This window comes from Carcharodon carcharias, chromosome 5 (genome assembly GCF_017639515.1).
Source record: "Carcharodon carcharias isolate sCarCar2 chromosome 5, sCarCar2.pri, whole genome shotgun sequence".
Taxonomy (NCBI): Eukaryota; Metazoa; Chordata; class Chondrichthyes; order Lamniformes; family Lamnidae; genus Carcharodon; species Carcharodon carcharias.
Genome location: NC_054471.1, coordinates 138,878,823 through 138,901,962, shown reverse-complemented (window position 1 = coordinate 138,901,962; position 23,140 = coordinate 138,878,823). Strand labels below are relative to the sequence as shown.

Here is a 23,140-nt window from a genome sequence, read left to right as displayed (position 1 = left end):
AATTTTGCAGTCAGTGGCAGACAAAACTGCTTAAATTACAGATAAAGCAAGAACAAGACACTAAATGATGAAGTCCACTTCAGGAAAGATCACTGAATTAGGAAGATGCCTCCCCCTATTCTGGAAATCCTCTACTTTACTCAATTCTATCCTAAGCATTGGGCGGAATTGTCCCAGATTTGCACTAAATGCAGTAGCGGGCAGGTAAAATGATGTTTTACCCACCAGCCGCAATGGCAGCTTTGCACACCATATCGTCCCAAACCCGTCGCATTAATTATGCATTCCCAGGAAACATGTAGTTTCCATGGTGAGTGGGTTCTCATTCGCCCACCACGTCATCACCTCGCCGCTTCAGCACATCGGGTGCCATGTTTAAAGTCCACCTGCATGCACACATTTCAGTGATTCCAGCCCACAACTGCTGCAAAGGAGACATGGCCCCGAAAGGCAAGAAGGCTGCAGCCCTCAGGTACAATGACAGGTCCCTCAAACGCCTTTTGGACACAGTGGAGGCTCGCCAGGATGTCTTTTACCCCTGCTCTGACCGCAGGATGGGCAGCAACAGCACTAATCCGACTTGGTAGGTGATTGCAGCTGTGGTCAGCGCTAACACCCTTCAAAAGAGGACAGCCACCCAATGCCAGTAGAGGATGAATGATCTCCTCCGTTCCACCACGGTAAGTCACTCTTCTCATTACTCTGAACTCACACACTCACAAACCCATCACACATCCACAGGGCCCTCACTCACTGCCGGCTCAAGGGACATCACCATTCATTCTCTCACACTCACCGTCATTGTCCTCTGATATGTGTCCTCCACCCACATATGTCAGCCATATTTATCATCTGGCCTGGCAGGTGTCCTGCTCACACTCCATTTCTATTCATGCAAGACAAGCTGGCACACAAGAGGTAGAGGTCACAGACCAATGGAGGAATGCCTGAAATGAAGGCGATCACGAACTTTGAAAACAGAGGCATCCAGCTGGCCGGCGAGGATCTGGACCATTCCTGTGCTGACAGCGAGGTCAGTGATGCTCTACCAAACGAGGATCCAGCAGTGTAAAATCCATCAGACTACCAGGCTGTGAGTGATGTGTCCTGTTTCACAGTCCACTACGATGCACTAATTTAATTATCTCCCCTTGCTTTCACAGGCACATTTGTAAAACAGCCGACAAAGTCCACGACCCAGAGCCTCCAATCAAGCCCGAAAAAACCTCTGAAGAGGAATCTGGAGACACCCTCCTTGAAGTCCCATCACAGTGCTCACCCACACGCGCCACCAGCGCAGAGACACACACCTCAGTGGGACCTAGCTTTACAGTAGCCTCGGGACCACAATCTGGTGAGCACATCGCACTTTCTGATCCACAGCAGGCAGCGGCAGGGACTTCCTAGGTGTCCGGCACTCGGAGGACTGTTGGAGGCCAGAAATTTGTTGAGCCCAAGTCAGATGATGAGCCTTTGGACTCAGACATGTCACAGTTGCTAGAACTGCAAAGGCAGGCTTAGGAAAATGTCCGCTGTACTCCTCAGATTGCAAGGCACGATTGAGGGTCCATCAACCTTCAGACTGAGGTGATATTGCTGGCATCCCAACACACCAAGGTCAACACTGGTAGAATGGTGACTGCCACGGTGACCTTGGTCCAGGACGTCTCTCCTGCACTGCAGCACGGGCTCAACTCCATCGCTGTTGCCATAGTTGGCCTCCAACACTGTTTACACGAGAGGGTGTGGGGCAGCTCAATCTCACTCCAGCTACCTTCTCGCCATATTGTCCGCTTATGCCACCGAACACACCCGACGCCAGTGGACATGGAAAATCCCAGCCATCTTCTCCCCATCATCAGTGGGAGAGGACTCAACAGCCTTAATTAAACCTCTAACTTCTCACTCCACCTTCAAAAAGCCTTTAGTCATCTTTCCAAATCTCTCTCTTCTGACTTGGTATCAATTTTCATTACTTCTATTTTTACTGTAAAAATACTACATAAATGCAAGTGGTAGTTCTTGACACAGCAAGGCAGCAGAGATTTCTAGACTGCTGCCATCAATGCAAAGATATCTTGACAAAGTTTTCCAAACATGAGTTACAGCAATGGAACTGGAGATTGATATTCCACCTCAGAAAGTGAAATCTGTAATGTTCATAACACATGCAGCAGAGGAGGAGACCATTTAGCTCATTGACCCGGTGCTGATTCTTTGAAAGAACTATTAAATTCCTCCCAATATTTCCCCATACCCCTGCAGGTTATATGTTTTAAAAGTAGCTGAGACAACTTCAAACATATTAACATCAGTTAGCAGTGAGACACTTTGATAGAATTCCAGAGAAATCCTTCCTATGCCACTAAAGGGTATTCATCCAAATAAGGCAACTGAAGGAAATGCTAGCCTGGATTTTCAAATTGGCATTATTGTTAAAAACACAGTGACCTATTTGAAATAAAAGACACCTCAACACATTCACTGGAATGGATTAAGAGAGGATGTGTGTGTGTGCAAGGTTGAGAACTGGCACACTTATGTTGTGATGGAATTGTTGCCGACTAAGAAAGACCATGTGGAGGACAAAAGCTGAGATGAAAGGACCATTGTAGAAAACTCTGAATGGAATGGTTAATGGGCAGATATATGCAGGAGTTAACAGGAGGGACAATTTGAAGATAATATAACCTTTTAGAATCCGAGGCCAGCCCGATTATGATATTTAATGAAACAGATCATTAGAGAAAATCAATGCAAGTTCCATCCATCTTGTAAGGCTCTGGTCAGATCTAACATAGAAAGCACTTGAGACCCAAACGAATCATAAATGATAAAATGTAATTGAGGAGATTGATGTAACATAAGAATCTTTTAAAAAATTATTCCACTATTTTGACACAATTGTCTAGTAATTAGATTGCACAATGCTTATTTCCTGATTTTAAAAAACAGACAGTTAAAGGTCCAACATGATGTGCAGTGAGCTTATTCTGCAATGGGTATGTATCATCACCATTTTGGTTCCAGCATTTCATATTCATCCCAGACACATGCCTGAAACAGGCGCTAAGCCCATTGCAAATTGTGGGCCCAACACCTACCTTCATGGCCCTATGCATAACATGGTAACACTTCCTTTATGTTAATATCTGTCCACACGATATCACCTCATGTTTACATCTATGGGGTACTTCAACTGTAACAAAATAGTATCTTCACTGCAGCTACTATTCCTGCAGATCTGTTTTAATGTTATGACATTTGAATTTCTTCTTTGTGTTTTTCTGTATATACCAGAGATAGTACCGTGCGAAACACGGAAACAACTAAATTGTTAAGATATTTTGAGAGTAGGAATGAAATCAATGGTCATATCAGTTTCTCTCCTTATTTCCTTCTTTATTTATTTATTTGGGCCACTTTTTCCAAGGGTATGTGGCTGCATTACTGCATCTGTTACTAATTAAAATGTTTATCTGTGGCAAGGATGTCATTGAGAAAGAGTGACTATGCCTTCACCAGACATAATAAAATCGCACTGGGAAAAGGTCCCATAAATGTTTCTCCAACTGCTGATTCACAGTTCAAAAACACTCATATGAGAACAGAATGTATTCAGTGCATATAAACACAAAAGGCAGGAAAATTAAATGAGGCAGGCAAAGCATTTATTCCAAAGAAAGTGAACACTTCCTCAGTGGCTCTCTGAGTTTATCCTGCAAATGACTGAACCACAAAGGCTAGGTTTCACATCCATTCTATGTTGTAATCCGATCTTGGCTGAAGCAGCAGTAGGGCTTTTACAATTGCACTGAACACCTCTTGGATGGAAAGAAGAAAATTGGTCAGATTCATTCATGATTCTGATTACTCCCTGCTGGAAATGCATGTGTTTCTATCATGGTATAAATTTTGTGCAAACTACAGAGTGTGGATCAATAACACATTGGCCGGGATTTTCTGTGCCCACGGGCATTGGGCATGTTTGGTGTCATGAGTGACAAGGTAGCCAAAAATTGGTTTCATGGTAACATGCACCAGTTTGTGATTGTCTGCTCCGCTCACTGGTGATGAGCTGCATTTCCCACCATCGGACATCGGGGACAAGGGCTGCTCTGCGGTTGGAGGTAGCACACAAGCACGTGCGGCTTGTGAGGTTGTGGTGGGGGGTGGGGCGGGGGGGGATGCAGTGGGTGAGGGAAGCAGCCATGCATTAAGGAAATCTTGCATAAAGTGGCCATTTCTCTACAGCTGAGACAGTTCAGGCACAGCCACATTGACATGATTGTAGTCAGGCCTCTAGTTTATGTGCCCACTCAAGCAACGCGGAGGCATCAAAGTGCCACCAAGTGCTCCAGAGTTTTTCACCCCTCGGGCACAGGCTGCAAAGTAATGAGCATTTTAGTGGACTGCAGAACAGTTGGACAACTGGGCATTTGGACAATCTCCTTGCTAACGCTGACCATGGAGCAGTCACTGATGGAGGCACTCACAGCCCCTTGCAATGTCATCACCCCAGTTTGGACCAGTCTACCCCGTGGTTCAAGCTAACAGTGCAGCCTTGCAGCACAGGTTAGGAGAATGCCTGTGCCTGAGCTGAGAGCACAGCATGAAGTGCAATGGGCAAAGCTGCTGTCAATCAGTCATCTGGAGTGAGGTGGAGGTGGGTGGGGTTTCAGGCAGCCATGCAGTGCACTAATCTCCAGCCATCCAAGCGGTGGCCAGCACTCTCCGGAATGCATTAAGGGACCTTCAGACTTAACCAAGACAGGTTCTTAGTACACCCATGCTAAACCCACACATCTTTCTCTTTCATTCTTTCACCCACACATCCCATCCCTAATTACCCTTGAGAAGGAGGACTGCACCAGATTACAAGAAGACATTAATAAACTTGCAAATTGGGTTCATAATTGGCAAATTAATTTCAGCACAGATCAATGAGAGGTATTATATTTTGATACGAAAAATAAAGAGGTAACATTCTGCTTGCAGAATAAGAGGTAGAGGAGAAAAGAGATCTGGAGCTAGCGATCAACAAATTACAATAAAAGTAGCTGCATAGATTAATAAGAGCATAAAAAGCAACCAAACAATAAGTTTTATTTTTGGAAGGGTAGAATTGAAAAGCAGTCTGACCACTTTATACAATTATAGTCACTATATTATAAAAAAGATATAGAGGCACTAGAGAGAGTGCTAAAAAGATTCATAGGAATGATACCAGAAATATCAGGTTATGTCTATCAGGAAAGATTAGGTAAAGAGAAGGCTGTGAGGTAACCAGATAGAATTCTTTAATGTTAAGAAAGATTTTGATAGAGTCGATGGAGTTTTTCCACTTGTGGGAAAAAACATATTTATGTAAAATAGTCATCGGGAAATCCAATAGGGAAAAAGAAACTTTTTTACCCAGAGAGTGAAGGGAACATGGAGTTCGCAACCACAGGGAGTAGCTGAGGTGAATAGTATAGCCACACTTCAGGGGAAACTAGATAAACGTATGAGGGAGGGGGGAATAGAGGATCATGCTGCTAGTTAGATGGATGAGAATGGGAAGAGAATTGAGTGGTGCATGAATGCCAGTATGAACTGGTTGGGACAAATGACCTGTTTCTATACTGTATACTGTATGTAATTCTATGTACCATATGTCCTTTTTGTCTTTGATTTCCTGCCTTCCTTTCATCTTCCCCTGCCTCTCCCCGAAACCCACCCCCCATACCCCAGCTTCCTCCACTCCAACTTTCTTGTCTGTCACTAACAGCCTAACAACTACAGGCCATTCAGCTTAACCTTCATGGAGGGAAGACTTTTAGAAACGATAATCCGAGACAAAATTAACAGTCGCTCCAAAAGAATTGGATTATTAAAGAAACCCAACATAGATTTGTTAAGGGTAAATCATGTTTAACCAATTTGTTTGAGTTTTTCAATGAAGTAACAGATGAGGGCAATACAGTTGATATGGTGTACACAGACTTCCAAAGTGTGTTTGATAAAGTTCCACATAACAGGTTTGTTAGCAGTTGAAGCCCATGGAACAAAAGGGATGGTGGCATCATGAGTAAAATGTTGGCTGAGAGACATGATTTTTTGTTGGACTGGAGGAAACTATCGTGGGGCTCTCCATGGATTAGTGTCAGGACCACTGTTTTTCATGATGGTACCTTGAGTCTTTTGGAAATCTACATTATGTTTGTATTTTTTTATTCTTTCACATATGTGGGTGTCACTGGCTAGGCCAACATTTCTGTTAGCTCAGTTGGCCAGATGGCTGGTTTTTGATGCAGCGACATGTCAAGAGTGTGGGTTCAATTCCTGTACTGGCTGAGATCATCCATGGAGGCCCTGCCTTCTCAATCTTGCCCCTCACCTGAGGTGTGGTGACCCTCAGGTTAAACTTACTACCAGTTGTCTCTCTTTAATGAGAGAGAGCAGTCTATGGGACTACAGTGACTTTCACTTTCATTTATATCCCTAATTTCCCTTGAGCAGGTGGTGGTGAGCTACTTTCTTGAACCGCTGCAGTCCATGTTGTGTAGGTAAACCTACAGTGCTGTTAGGGAGGGAGTTCCAGGATTTTGACAGGAGTGGTGATGTAGTTCCAAGTCAGGATGGTGAGTGGCTCGGAGGGGAACTTGCAAGTGGTGGCGCTCCCATCTATCTGCCGCCCTTGTCCTTCTAGATGGTGGAGGTCACAGGTTTGGAAGGTGCTGTCAAAAGACTTTCTCTGTTACCTCTTCAAAGAATTCAACAAGATCAGTCAAGCAAGAATTTCTTCCCCTTTTGACATCTATGTTGACTATTCATTATATTAATTTTGGTTTCTAGATATAATTTTTCCTTTAATAGGGATTCCATTATTTTTCCTCATACCAATGTTAAGCAGTCTGTGGTTCTAGCTCCCTTCTTAAATTTGGGGGAAAACGTTAGCTATCCACCAGTCCTCTGGCACTACACATTTTTCTGAAAAAATAAGTACATGTAAAAGTGCTCCTGCTATCTCCTCATTCATCCTCCGCCCAAAGGCAGGTCCTTATCTTATTGTTTGCTGATGGTTCATCCTGAACTGTTTCTCTTTGCAGTTTCTGTCAGTAGTGACTTGCCATTGCCTTTTTTAGGGGGAAGGTGAGTAAGTAGGTCCCAAGGTCTGCATCAGCCAGAACAGTAGTTGAACCCCATGTTGTTGGCATTATTCTGAAACATATGGCCAGACATCTAGCCAACTGAGCCCCCAACTCTTCTCTGGATTCTTTTAAAATGGATTGTTTGGGTTGTTGTAGAATAGTAGGGGGGGAGGGGTGGTTAAGGGTATGAAGCAATTAGTAAATGAGGCGGCAGATTGGAAATGTAATTCATCCTTCTCCGCCAGAAAATGATTCATAACAAAACCTTTGGGCAAGATCTGTGGTATTTGTTCATTTCTTTTTAATCACACCTTCCTGAAGCATAGTTCCTATTCGTGCCTCAACATGTTGAATAAAAAAAATTCCACAGGGCAAAGTGAATAATCATTATCTACAGCAAAAACATTTATAGTTTCATCACATGGTGGACAGTGGAAGTCAGTGCTGGCTCTGTGCCACAGGGCAGTAATGTACAGACACTCACAAATTAAAATTATTACGAAGTATTTTAGTTTTAAAGAACTTTAAACTTTACTCCATGAAAAAAATCAGTATTGCAACTCATAACACACACTGACATTGACATTGGAGCTCTTCAGTTTACTTTCTAGGTTACATATCCTAAAAGCTACAATTACTATAATGATGGAGCCACGGGTGCAGTGTTCTGTCCATATAAATTATTGTAGACAGGTAGTCAGAGTCAACTGTAGCAAATACTGAGAATGTGAACAAAACACCATGCTTCTAGAGGTGAAAGTCTGAGCACAAAAGAGGGTGTGTCCCAGTCAAAATAAGATAGTTGCCTTTAGGTCTTAAGATATTACCTCAAAACTTACAATAATACTTTTCCAGCACACCAGAGAATATCATACAGCTTATTTTCTTAATAAAGATAAAAACAAAAAACTGCGGATGCTGGAAATCCAAAACAGAAACAGAAACAGAAATACCTGGAAAAACTCAGCAGGTCTGGCAGCATCGGCGGAGAAGAATACAGTTGACGTTTTGAGTCCTCATGACTCTTCAACAGAACTAAGTAAAAATAGGAGAGGGGTGAAATATAAGCTGGTTTGGGGGGTGGGGGAGAAGGTTGTTGGGATAAGCAAGCAGTGATAGGAGGAGATAACCAAAAGATGTCACAGACAAAAGAACAAAGAGGTGTTGAAGGTGGTGATATTATCTAAAAGAATGTGCTAATTAAGAGTGGATAGCAAGACAAGCAAGGTACAGATAGCTGTAGTGGGGGTGGGATGAAATAAGAAATAAGACTAAAAGGGCATAAAAGGTATAAAAATAATGGAAATAGGTGGGAAAAGAAAAATCTATATAAATTATTGGAAAAAACAAAAAGGAGGGGGAAGAAACAGAAAGGGGGTAGGGGTGGAGGAAGGAGTTCAAGATCTAAAATTGTTGAACTCAATATTCAGTCCGGAAGGCTGTAAAGTGTCGAGTCGTAAGATGAGGTGCTGTTCCTCCAGTTTGCGTTGAGCTTCACTGGAACAATGCAGCAAGCCAAGGACAGACATGTGGGCAAGAGAACAGGGTGGAGTGTTAAAATGGCAAGCAACAGGAAGGTCTGGGTGATGCTTGCAGACAGACTAAAGGTGTTCTGCAAAGCGGTCACCCAGTCTGCATTTGGTCTCTCCACTGTAGAGGAAACCGCATTGGTAGCAACGAATGCAGTAGACTAAGTTGAAGGAAGTGCAAGTGAAATGCTGCTTCACTTGAAAGGAGTGTTTGGGCCCTTGGATGGTGAGGAGAGAGGAAGTGAAGGGGCAGGTGTTGCATATTTTGCGTTCACACATGGAGGTGCCGTAATAGGGGGTTGAGGAGTATGGGGTGATGGAGGAGTGGACCAGGGTGTCACGGAGGGAACTATCCCTACGGAATGCTGCCGGTGGGGGGGGGGGGGGGTAAAGGGAAGATGTGTTTGGTGGTGGCATCATGCTAGAGTTGGCGGAAATGGCGGAGGATGATCCTTTGAATGCGGAAGCTGATGGGGTGATAACTGAGGACAAGGGGGACCCTATCATGTTTCTGGGAGGGAGGAGAAGGCGTGGACACGGTTGAGAGCCCTGTCAACTACCGTGGGTGGAAAACCTCGGTTAAGGAAGAAGGAGGACATGTCAGAGGAACTGTTTTTGAAAGTAGCATCATCAGAACAGATGCGACGGAGGCAAAGGAACTGAGGGAATGGGATGGAGTCCTTACAGGAAGAGGGGTGTGAGGAGATGTAGTCGAGGGAGCTGTGGGAGTCGGTAGGCTTGTAATGGATATTGGTGGACAGTCTATCACCAGAAATTGAGACAGAGATGTCAATGAAGGGAAGGGAAGTGTCAGAGATGGACCATGTGAAAATGATGGAGGGGTTGAAACTGGAAGCAAAATTAATAAATTTTTCCAGGTCCCGATGAGATCGTGAAGCAGCACCTTAGTTCTCTCAGGCCCAACCCTAACATTGTCATCAAACCAGCTGACAAGGGTGGTGCTGTTGTTGTCTGGCGCACTGACCTCTACCTCGCGGAGGCTGAGCGTCAACTCGCAGACATTCCTCCTACCTCTCTCTGGACCATGACCCCACCACTGAACATCAAGACATTGTTTCCAGGACTGTCACTGACCTCATCTCCTCTGGAGATCTTCTTTCCACAGCTTCCAACCTGATAGTCGCCCAACCTCGGACGGCCCTTCTACCTCCTACCCAAAATCCACAAACATAACTGTCCTGGTAGACCGATCATGTCAGCCTGTTCCTGCCCCATGGAACTCATTTCTCGCTATCTTAACTCCCTTCTCTCTCCGTTTGTCCAGTCCCTTCCCACCTACATCCATGATTCCTCTTACACCTTACATCACATCAACAATTTCCAGTTCTGATGATGCTACTTTCAAAAACAGTTCCTCTGACATGTCCTCCTTTTTCCTTAACCGAGGTTTTCCACCCACTGTAGTTGACAGGGCCCTCAACCGTGTCCAGCTCACCTGCCGCACATCCACCCTCACACCTTCTCCTCCCTCCCAGAAACATGATAGGGTCCCCCTTGTCCTCACTTATCACCCCACCAGCTTCCACATTCAAAGGATCATCCTCCGCCATTTCCACCAACTCCAGCATGATGCCACCACCAAACACATCTTCCCTTTACCTCTCCCACCTTAGGGATTCCATAGGGATCGTTCCCTCTGTGACACCCTGGTCCACTCCTCCATCACCCTCTACTCCTCAACCCCCTCCTACGGAACCTTCCCACGCAAACGCAAGATATGCAACACCTGCCCCTTCACTTCCTTTCTCCTCATGTCCAAGTGCCCAAACACTCCTTTCAAGTGAAGCAGTGTTTCACTTGCACTTCCTTCAACTTAGTCTACTGCATTCGTTCCTCCCAATGCAGTTTCCTCTACATTGGAGAGACCAAACGCAGACTGGGTGTCCGCTTTGCAGAACACCTTCAGTCTGTCCGCAAGCATCACCCAGACCTCCCTGTCGCTTGCCATTTTAACACTCCACCCTGCTCTCTTGCCCACACATCTGTCTTTGGCTTGCTGCATTGTTCCAGTGAAGCTCAACGCAAACAGGAGGAACTAGACACTTTACAGTCTTCCGGACTGAATATTGAGTTCAACAATTTTAGATCTTGAACTCCTTCCTCCATCCCCACCCCCTTTCCATTTCTTCCCCTTCCTTTTTGTATTTTCCAATAATTTATATAGATTTTTCTTTTCCCACCTATTTCCATTATTTTTATACCTTTTATGCCCTTTTAGTCTTATTTCACCCCACCCCCACTAGAGCTATCTGTACCTTGCTTGTCTTGCTATCCACTCTTAATTAGCACATTCTTTTAGATAATATCACCACCTTCAACACCTCTTTGTTCTTTTGTCTGTGACATCTTTTGGTTATCTCCTCCTACCACTGTTTGCTTATCCCAACAACCACTCCCCCCAATTATTCCCCCCCCCACCCCCACCTCCAAACCAGCTCATATTTCACCCCTCTTCTATTTTCACTTAGTTCTGTTGAAGAGTCATGAGGGCTCGAAACGTCAACTGTACTCTTCTCCGCCGATGCTGCCAGACCTGCTGAGTTTTTCCAGGTATTTCTGTTTCTGTTTTTTTTATTTTCTTCATGTTGTATCATATCTCATGTGTTAAATCTCTATTCCAAAATAGAAATGTCTCCAATCTAACTTTCTCATCCCACACAAACTTTGATGCACTACAAAGCAATATTCAATCTTCCCAATGTTGATTTGGAGGAAATTAGTACTTATCCTGTCAAAATGTTAGATAAACACTCTGCTAACACAGGCACAGTGAAAGGTGTGAAAGCTGGCAGAGAGATAGACTGGGTGTCAACAGCATACATGTGGAAAACAGTCCATGTTTTGGGATGATGCTGCCAATTCACAGCATGTTGATAAGAAAAAGCAAGGAGTCAAAAATGGCTGCCTGGTAGATTCTGTATGTGATGGTGTGGAATCGGGAGGAGACGCAATAACTTGAGAATGCCCTGGCACTGATCAAATATTTAAGAATAGAATCAAGTGACAGCAGTTTCACTGAGCAACAAACAAGAGGTGGTGAAGAATGATGGTGTGGTTGACCATTTCAAAGGCAAAAAGCCAAGGAAGGTCAAAAGGGATAATGTATCATGGTTACAGTTACAGAAAATGCTGTTTGTAACTTTGCTTAGGGGGTGGGGAAGGAAACCTGATTAAGACGATTCAAGCAGAGAGGTTTGGAAGAGATAGGCATGAGCTTGCAATGCAATGACATGTTCAAGGACCTTAGAAAAGAACTGTAAGTTTGGGAGGAGCTTGACAGTTGGTGAGGATAGAGGGCTTAAGGGACGGCCTTTTGAGGATGAAATATTCTCATCGGGCTAAAAGTGAGAAAGACAGTTTTATTGCAGGAATCTCCGACCCTGCTGGGAACAGAAGAGATAGTTTCTGTCAGGTCCTGGAGAGCTTGTTTTATGAAGAAGCATATCCTCCAATTTACCAAAAACAGCATAGGATATCCAGTTCTTAAAAATGTCTACATAGGTTGCAAAATAAAAGTCAACATGCACAACACAACAGCGAGAGAGATGGAATAATTAATGTTGTAACACAGGTGGTTCATGAGAAATTTTATTCATGTTGATAATGAGAATAGGGATGGTTGTAATGCCAGAAGCTGAATAAAATAAACTAGAAGTGCAATGATCATATCATCAATCAGAATACATTATTTTCAGTTTGTTTTTGCTCATTCACAGGATGTGGGCTTCGCTGGCTGAGCCAACATTTATTGCCCATCCCTAGTTGCCCTTGAGAAGTTGGTGGTGAGCTGCCTTCTTGAACTGCTGCAGTCCATGTGGTAACATGACTATGTACTTTTAAAAGTTGTTTTTCTTTCTTCTCCTTCTGTGAGTTTTCTCCCTCTCTCTCTCTCCTGAAAGTGTTATTCTCCTTCTTGGGTTATATTCCCAAGAGGGCTCCTGCTTAAATTTCCTTGAAAGATTTCACTCTTTAAAATTAATTTTGCACTTTTATTTAGTTAACCATATTTCCTTGTTTTTTAAAAAAAAATGAACTATAGTTTCACTGATAACAAGTACTGCACTCCAATTAACTCCAGTATAAATTGTTGCAGGAACCACTGAGCTAAACGGAGAATTTATTATTCTCAGATGTTAGATTCAGCAGCATCTAATGTGTTGCTAAAAGCCTCAGCATTCCCTGGCACACAAGCATGTTGGGCACACAGTATTGGAGCAGCAGCTGATCATGTCGCCACAGTAACTGCATCTCTAAAAGTGGTTAGCCTCATCATATTTTATTCCAAATGAAACAATTACAAAGAACTATGATTCATTTTAACATTCTTTTGGCTTTCCTGCAACTTAACTCTACAAAATGTTTGATTATTTTTGTTTATATTGAGTGCTGAAAACTTGACTGAAATTAAAGATCAAAGGGGGATCAATAAATTTACAGACTGCCAGCAGATCTTTGGAAATGACAGTTTACCTGGACAGCCATTTTTCATTAAAATATTTTCAGCTCACAGCCCCATAACACTAAATAAAAATCAAATCTCAGGAATCTAGTTTATTTTCTGTTCTATACAAGCTAGACTCTGAATTTCTATTTTATATGCTTTCTGTTTAATTTAAAACACAGTTCCCACCAATCTTTTAGGAGATGAGAACAACTTCCAAAAGTTGGGAAAACCTATTACTGTTTTACAAGCAATGCATGATTGTAAAATGATACTTTCTAAGACTTCTGGTGTCAGTGGGGAGACGGTGGTGTAGTGGTAATATCCCAGGACTGGAAATCCCAAAGCCCAGCGTAATGCTTGGGGCAAAATCCCACCATCACAGCTGGTGGAATTTAAATTCAATTAATTTGGAATTGAAGGCTAACCTCAGTAATGGTGACCATGATAGCTATCCTTGATTGTTGTAAAAACCCAACCTAATACCATTTAGAGAAGGCTATCCTTATCTAGTCTGGCTGACGTGTGAGTCTGGGCCCACAGCAACGTGGTTGACTCTTAACTGCCCTCTAAAATTGCCTAGCAAGCCACTGGGCAGAATTCTACAGCCCCATTTCGGTGGGAACAGGGCTGTAAAATGCGGCGGGCCATTATAAATCCCAGTGACAACAGCGGGAACGTAAAATCCCACTGTCGTAAAATTCTGCCCACTCAGTTCAAGGTCAATTAGGAATGGGCAACAAATGATGATCTTGTCAGCAACATCCACTTCCCATTAAAGAATAAAGAGAAAAAGACTTCATCTAAAAAGGAATCAAACACTAATTTGCCATTATGTAGCTTTTTCTTAAGTTTGACATATTGTTAATACTACAACATTGTAGTTTCACTACATTAGTGATTCGTTCTCCCGTGAACGCTAGCATCTCATTACTTGAAACTGTACAAGCCATCAATTTAGGTAGGAGAGGTGCTCCTGGGGTCATCAAATTTCTATTCATCATCATTTCTGGAATCTTCTGTAATGTTGCCAAATCTGTGCCCATCTTTTGCACAACTCCATGTTTCAACTGTCCAGTCTGGTTTCCACTCCTGTCATAGCACTGAAATGACTCTGATTATCATAGGTGAGAATGGCCTGCCCTTGACATCAAGGAGCCTGAGCAAAAGCAAATTCAATGCTAATCACGTGGAAAACTCTCCACTGGCTGAAATCATATCTAGCACAAAGGAAGCTGTGAATGTTGGAGGCCAATCATCCTCGCCCCGAGATATTGCTGCACAAATTCCTCAGGGTAAAGTCCCCTTCAATCCTGACTTGGAACTATATCATCATTCCTTCACTATCGCTGTTTCAAAATCCCGGAACTCCATTCCTAACAATACTGCGAATGTACCTCCACCACACGTGTTGTAGCAGTTCATGTAGGTAAGGCTGCATTGGTGATGTTAGAAGATGAATGTTTGTGAGGTGCTGCTCTTTGCTATTCAAGCAAATCAATCCACTGATTTGAAATGGATTAACACTTCAAGCTATAAGGCAGCCAGGAATATCATACAAGCACATGAAGTATTTGTCCACTAATGCCACTAAAGCGAGTTCAAGTCATTGCTAAACAATTAGAATCTCAGTTTTCTTGAGTGAAGGAACACCCATTTATTGAATGGGTGTAGGTTGATCCCAGGTATGGAGGGATTTTCTTATGAGGAGAAGTCGAGTAAGTTAGGCCTGTACTCATTGGAGTTTAGAAGAGTGAGACCTTATTGAAACGTTTAAGTACCTTAGGGGGTTTGACAGAGTAGATGGTGAGAGGTTGTTTCCCCTTGTGGGAGAGTCGAGGACCAGAGGGCATAATCTCAGAGGAAGGGGGTGCCCATTTAAAACAAAGATGAGAGGAACTTCTTCTCTCAGAGGGGAGTGAATCTGTGGAATTCTTTACCGCAGAGGGCAGTAGAGGCTGAGTCGTTGAGTATATTTAAGGCTGAGATAGACATTTTAATCAGTAATGGAATCGAGGGTTATGGGGAAAAGGCAGGAAAGTGGAGTTGAGGATTATCAGCTCAGCCATGATCTCATTGAATGGCAGAGCAGATTCGATGGGCCGAATGGCCTACTTCTGCTCCTATGTCTTATGGCCTTATAATTCAGGAAGATGGGTCTCCACACCCTTCTTAAGGGCAATTAAGGATTGACAACAACTGCTAGCTTTGCCAGCGACACACATCCCATCATCAGATTTTTTAAAAAGATGAATTATTAACACTGATAGAAATAACTGGGTTTGATCTAACAGCCATTACTGAGACATGGTTGCAGAGTGAACAAGGCTGGCAATTAAACATTCTAGGATACTCAACTTTTACAAAAGATAGACAAAGTGGAAAAAGAAAAAGAGCCATTTCGGTACTGTGACAAGTCAGAAACCTGACTGAAGGGATTCAAACATGGAGTTCCACGAAAGTTGGGCACAGATTTGTGAGGCGACGTGTTCAAGGACTTAAGAAAAGGAATCTGGGAGTGTGTTAGTAATTGCAATGGGTCTCCCATGCAGAACAATTTGAAGATCGCTGCTTTGAATATTAAAATGCAGTAGTACATACATTGTCTTGATTCACAATGGTTTGCCAGATAATTGTAACATGCCTTTCTTTGTGCTACACAACTCACATCATTACACACTAAGTAGAGTTGGTACCAGCATAAACCCAATGGGCTAACTTCTGTAATGCAAATTTGTATAACTGTGCACATTTTATACATTTTACGCGGTTAACGAAAGTTGCCTTAATAAGGGGCTGACATTGCCACACGTTTTCATTCCACTGTTTCTACAGTTGAATAAAGTAATAATGCCACTTCTTTGAGGAGTGAAAATAAATCGGCGATTAAAGAGTTAAGAAAAACACTTCATCAAAGCCCACTGAGCACTTTTGTCAGTTTATGGTAACACCATCCAAAAGGGAAACAAATGAGGTTTGGTTTGTTTGCGGCTTCAAGTTTCCATGAAAGTTCACCAGATTCCCGTTCCTTCGTGCGTCCTGTTCCTGGCACTGAGTCGGAAGCAGGGGAGACAAACATGCCCCTTTCCCAGCCGCACGCTCTCGGGCTGCTGCTTTCTCAATGACCATTCCGGCTGTCGGTGGCTCCCACCACATGAATGGATACGGCGCAGAAATCCTTCTGCAGTCGAGGGGATGGAGAACTGCCAGAGCACGGGTTAAAACCAGAGCCTGGGAGTCCCCGGCAGTCTCCTTGACGAGGCAGCCCACCCCGCCGGAGTTGGTCTTAAAAGGCATAAAGTATCTGGGGCGAAGACGAGCCAGGGAACGTGGGGGGGTGAGGGCAACAAAACAGCCGTGTCTGCTCGGAATACCGCTCCGATCCCCGGTTACCCATAACAAACTGATTCGCTTTAAACTCCATTTAACCCCTTGTGTGCCAGCCCAGGAGCGCGGACTTGGAAGGTTTACAGTAACACCGCGCACTCTCCCCGGGGGTCTCGGAGCGGGAGCGGGAATCCAGCCCCTGAGCGGTCCCGGGACAGTCCATTCCCATTCCCACATCCTCGGGTCTATCCCTTCAGTCTCCAATTGGAAAATGCAACTTTAGAGAGAGAAAAAACACACACACACAAACACACAAGGAGGACATGCACGAAATTCTCAACTGGCTGTTTCTCTTTTCCTCTTTCTCAGAAATTCCTGTTACCTTTTATTTTCCGCCGTGGATCCCGATGGATGCGAGGTGATATCCGGGTTTGCTTTGGCTCCAAGGAGGTGGGATGAGGAGGTAAGCGGGGGAGGGGGAGAGAAGGCACTGATCGCTGCTATTCCCAACGACGGTGCATTTTCAGCTGATGGTGAAAGCGGGAGCCCACCAGAGCTTTCAGTGAAAGGGTGGGAGGAGGAGGGGAACGGCAACGTCACCAGTAACAGATTAGTGGCTGGAAGGGAATGAGGGGAAAAGTTAGGATTGTGAGGGAGAAGAGAGAGAGGAAGGGCCTTTTCTGTGCTGTAGACCTCATGACTCTATGAAAGTGAGGGAGCAGAGAGTCAGAGAGGAAAGGGAGTGAGTAAATGAGGTGGGCGCAGCAGCATCAACCCCTCACAAACCCAGTGAGGCTGCGACGATCACAATGAAGGACAAAACTCTGCAATTTGACCACAACGAGTCAGGAAACGCTCTACAACACAAGGAAAAGTATCGAGTTAAACAAACAGATTGAGAGTTAACGCGTATGCAATTTATACATTACGAAACTGAACATTGAGTCGTGCGCCCTTTGAGCTTAATTTCCCCACCTTTCCCTCATTCGGGTTGTCAGAATGAACCCGGGAGAAGCCCTGTGTGGGTTGGTAAAGTACGACTTGGGGGACAAGGTGCGAACAAATTGGGGTCAGACTTGAGGAACAACGAGGCACTTGAGGGGATAAAGGAGAGCGAGGAGCCGACAATGGGCAGGCGGGAAGATGACGATCAATACTAATGAGAGTGAGTTTGAGTTTTAAAAAAGCTGGCAATGGGCAAAAAGACGGCAGGAAAAAGGCTAAAGTGAATACATATGGACGGGAAGAGGACCTTATCAAATTACCAAAATTTAAAATTGCAAAATCACGACATTAAGATTTGGGAGAGAGAAAAACAAGGGAAAGGGACTGGGTTTCAAAAATATTTTTAAAAGGGAACATTGGCTGTAGTTATTGCACTATCGTGGAAGTAGTTTGTTACAAAATAAAGATACTGTGGGTGCTGGAAATGTGAAACTAAAAACATCAAGCAAGTCAGGCAGCATCTGTGGAGAGGGAAAAAGAGTTAACATTCCAGATCAGTGACCTTTCATCAGAACTGTGTATATTTATATATTTGTTGTTTTTCTTGTTAAGATTGCTGACAGAATTCATTCCATCTCTTAGTGATTCTGATGGAGTGGTAGAGGACATGCAGTAGGGGGGAGGCAGTGCTGGTTAATGATCTAGATGTAGTGGACCCTTCACACAGCACTGTTCTGGCAGAGATTTGTGCCATTGGTTTCAGTCGCTTATTTTTCTCTTATGGGGACAAATACAGCTACATATTGCCAGCATTTTCAGTTATCATTACAGCCTTGATCTGAACATGGACCAAAGTGCTGAATTCAAGAGGTGCCCTTGACACCAAGGCAGCATTTGATGAGTGTGGCATCAAAGAGCCTTAGGAAAACTGGAGTCAATGTGAACTGTGGGAAAACACCACTGGTTGGAGTCATATCTAGCACAAAGGAAGATGATTGTTTTAAGCTAATCATCACAGCCCCCAGGAGGCCCTCAGGGTAGTGCCCTATGCCCAGTCATCTTCACAAGAATACAAGAGATTGAGTATTGCTGGAAAAAGACACATTTTATGTCTCAGTTTTTTAGAAATACTCAAGTTCTGTATAACCAAACACAAGAAATAGGAGCAGGAGTGGACCACATGGCCTGTCGAGCCTGCTGTGCCATTTTTTTTTATTCATTCATGGGATGTGGGCTTTGCTGGCTGGGCCAGCATTTATTGCCCATCCCTAGTTGCCCTTGAGAAGGTGACAGTGAGCTGCCTTCTTGGACCTCTGCAGTCCATGTGGTGATCAATATAATTCAATACAATTACGGCTGATCTTGGATTTCAACTCCACTTTCCTGCCGGCTCCCCATATCCCTTGATTCCCTGAGAGACCAAAAATCAGTCGATCCCAGTCTTAAATGTATTCAAGGATGGAGCATCCACAACCCTCTGGGGTAGAGAATTCCAAAGATTCACAAACCTTTGAGTGGAGTAATTTTTCCTCATCCCAGACCTAAATGATTATTTATTCTTATTCTGAAACTGTAACCTCATGTAGGAAAAAATCTCTCAACATCTGCCCTATCAGGCCCTTTCAGAATCTTGTATGTTTCAATGAGATTGCTCTCATTCTTCTAAACTCCAGAGAATGAAGACCAAATTTATTCAGCCCCTCATCATTGGAAACCCCCTCATCCCAGGTACCAACTTAGTGAACCATTGCTGTACTGCCTGAAATGCAAGTAAATCCTTTCTTAAATGTGGAGATCAGAACTGCACACAGTTTTCCAGATGTGGTCTCACTAAAACCCTGTACAATTGTAGCAGGACTTCTTTATTACTGTGCTCCAATCCCCTTGCAGTAAAGGCTAACATGGTATTTTGTTTCCCAATTGCTTACTATATTTGCATGCTAACTTCCTGTGTTCCTTGTATGAACATGCCCAGGTCTCTTTGAACATTAACACTTACAAGTTTCTCATCTTCTAAAAAATATTCTTCTATTCTTATGACCAAAGTGAATAACTTCACAATTCCCTACATTATACTCCATCTGCTATCTTGTTGCCCACTCACTTAACCTGTCTAAATCTCATGCCATAAAGTGCCAGGCAATGATCATCTTCAACAAGAGAGAATCTAACCATCAATCCTTGACTTTCAACAACATTACCACCCCTGAATGCACTACCATCAACATCCTTGGGGGGGTGGGGGGTTACCATTGACGAGAAATTGAACTCTCTGTGTTCTCCCTACAGCTTACCTTTCCACCTAGCTTGATATCATCAGCAAACTTAGATACATTACTTTCTATTTCTTCAACCAAATCATGATATATATTGTAAATGGATGAAGCTATTATGGCATTGTGATCCTTGCGGCACTCCACTACTCATTGCCTGCCAACTTGAAAATGCTAGGTTCATGCCCACTCTCCGCTTCCTATCCATTAACCAATCCTCCATCTATGCTAATAAATTACCACAAACATCGTGGGCCCTTATTTTACCTATTAGTCTTTTGTGTGACACCTTATTGAATGCCTTTTGGAAATCCAGGTATACTACATATACTAGTTCACCAATGACCTTTCCTGGATTATAAAGTCAGAATTGGGGAAGTTCGCTGATGATATCACAATGTTCAGTGATATTTGCGATTCCGCAGAGGTGGAAGCAACCTGTGCTCATATGCAACAAGACGTAGACAAAATTTAGGCTTGGGCTTATACGTGGTAAATAACATTCATGCCATAAAGTGCCAGCCAATGATCATCTTCAACAAGAGAGAATCTAACCATCAACCCTTGACTTTCAACAATATTACCACCCCTGAATGCACTACCATCAACATCCTGGGGGGTTACCATTGACGGGAAATTTAACTCAACCACCAATATTAATACTGTGGCTACAAGACCGGGTCAAAAGCTGTGAGTTCCGTGGTGAGAAACTCACTTCGTAAATCTCCAAAGCCTTTCCACTATCTGCAAGACACAAGTCAGGACTGTGATGGAATGCTCTCCACTTGTCTGGATGAATGCAGCTCCAACAACACTCAAGAGGCTTTGGGGGAGGCAGTGATATAGTGGTATTGTCACTGGACTAGTAATCCAGAGATCCAGGGTAATTCTCTGGGGACCTGGGTTCAAATCCCACCATGGTAGGTGGTGAAATTTGATTTCAATTGAAAAAAAAATCTGAAATTAAAAGTCTACCGATGAGCAGAAAACCATTGCTGATTGTTGTAAAAACCTATCTGACTAACTAATGTCCTTTAGGGAAGGGAATCTGCTGCCCTTACCTGGTCTGGCCTATATGTGACTCCAGACCCACAGCAATGTGAGTGACTCTTAAATGCCCTCCAAAATGGCCTAGCAAGCCACTCAGTTCTCAAAGGCCAATTAGGGATGAGTAATAAATGCTGTCCTATCCAGCAAAACACTCCATCCCATGAAAGAATAAAAACACCCAGCCAGGACAAAGTTGGCTGCTTGATTGGCACCCCATCCACCATCTTAAACATTTACTCCCTCCATTATCACTGTATGGTGGCTGCAGTATATAACATAAAAAAGATGCAATGCACCAAGGCTCCTTCAACAGAACCTTCCATACCCACAACTGAGAAGGCAGTGACCGCAGACATATGGGAGCACCATCACTGGCAAGTTCCCCTTCTAGCCATGCAGCACCCTGACTTGGGATGATATCACCATTCCTTCACTGTGGCTGGATCAAAATCCTGGAACTCCCTTTCTAACAGCGCTGTGGATGTATCTGTACTAGATGAACTGCAGCGGGTCAAGAAGGCAGCTCACCACCACCTTCTCAAAGGCAGTTAGGGAATGGCAACAAATAGTCATATCACATGAAAGAATTTTTTTAAAATCAGCATTTCTGCATCTTTAGGCTTTGTAGCTATTTCCAGTTTCCCCCCATTTCCTCTTGTATGGGCCTCTCACCATTGCTAATTATTTTGTTCTTTTAAGGGAATGTTTTCTTTCTTGAGTGCCAAAGATCAGGTGGTTTTTGTTCATATAAAGAAACCTGCCTCGAAAAAAAAATAGTGAAGTTCCTTTACAAGCATGTGCTTCCAACTTGCCCTATTTACAAAATCAATTGTACACAGGTGGTCCCGGGCATAGATCCAAGAAACACCCTTTTTACGTCTTTTTATTGCCTCATTGTGATGATCTTTTGGTTCATCTGACAATTTACATAATTTCCTGTTTTCCTTTGAAGAACTCATCCTATGCTCTCAGTAGGAAGTGCATTGTGAGAAGTCACAGCCCAGCCTGTGATTTTTCTACTTATTAATTTTAATATTGCTGAAAAGAGAGACATGTTGCCAAAGCTTTTCATCTTTCACTCATCAGGACAAATGTAAGAATGGCAAATTTCAAACGATCACTAATTTAAACCACATGAGAAGTGGGTGATGATTAGTTGGCAAGTCGACTCTGATTGGCTGAGGTGATGCCAGGGGGAAAGCTCCCCAAGCTCCTGAGTAATTCCAAAAGACACAAGGCTTGAACATATTCCTTTTGTTTGCATTGAACAGGTCCCTGCCTATGAACATATGTTGCTTCTAGCAAGCATAAATGAGCTACGTTATGAGCTCAAATGATTATCTTAAATTGCAGCCTACATGCTGTCATCACAGTGCCACTGAAATTCATTGTCATGCCAGTACAGGCATGAAGATATTACAAACATTAAAGCTATATTTTTAAAAGTGAACACCAAAAACTGTTTAAGATGGCTGTAGCATATAATGTGGCTTGACAATATGAAGCTCTGGACAGCTCTGAAACTCAAACGAGTACCTAGTTACATATGGACAATATGTAATTGTCCATATTACATGGACATGGTCCCCAGGCAAGCTCCCCCAATTTTCTGCCCTGGACGAGATACCCCAAATTGCTAATTTCCTGAACAGAACCCCAATTTTGTTATGCTCCCAGGTAAGGAAGAATAAGCTGGCTCCCCTTCTTTGTTCAACCCCCTTGGTTGGTCGCAACAAGATTTATTTTAAGAGGGATGCTGTTGGCACAAGTTTCCCATTGGGAGTGTGGAATCATCATTTTCAGTAGATTGGAGGTCACCCGACTCACTAACTTCTTCTTTGTAATTGGAATGCATGTTTTTTTCTCTTCCACCTCTGTTTTTACCCAACTGTATCAAAATGTTTGCTTAGCCTTCTGTTTTCAGCTCTGAAGAAGGGATTTACCCAAAACAATAATTTTTCTTTACAGATCCATTTTCAGCATTTTCTATATTTTTGCTTGAGATTTAAAGCATTTGCAGCATTTTTCCTTTTTATTTGTTACCTCATTTTAGTGTTGGGATAAGTATGTTCCTACAGTTCCTTTTAATTTGAAAAAATACATCAGGTTTGCAGATAATAAATCTCATAGCAACTTATGTTTATGTAGGGCTTTTCACTGTCCCAAAGTGCTTTGAAGGAATAAAATGGACAATAACATACAGACATGTGAACATACGAATCAAGAGCAGGAGTCAGCCATTCGGCCCCTTGAGCCTGCTCCACCATTTGATAAGGTCATGGCTGACCTGGTTGTGACCTCAACTCTGCTTTCCCATCTGCCCCCCACCCCCAGATCCTTTGACTCCCTTTTCAATGAAAAATCTATCTATCACAGCTTTAAAAATATTCAATGACACTGCCTCTATTTCTCTCTGGGGAA

At 43.2% G+C, this 23,140-nt stretch overlaps 1 protein-coding gene across 1 annotated transcript in view; it reads right to left on the bottom strand.

Moving 5' to 3' along the window:
- The window catches only part of dse (dermatan sulfate epimerase), a 111,024-nt gene extending 93,919 nt beyond the window's left edge, over positions 1-17,105 (bottom strand). The window contains exon 1 of the mRNA XM_041187942.1: positions 16,834-17,105. The gene's annotated coding sequence lies outside the window, so the exon portion shown is untranslated. The remainder of the gene's footprint in view (positions 1-16,833) is intronic.
- Positions 17,106-23,140: the final 6,035 nt, after the last annotated feature.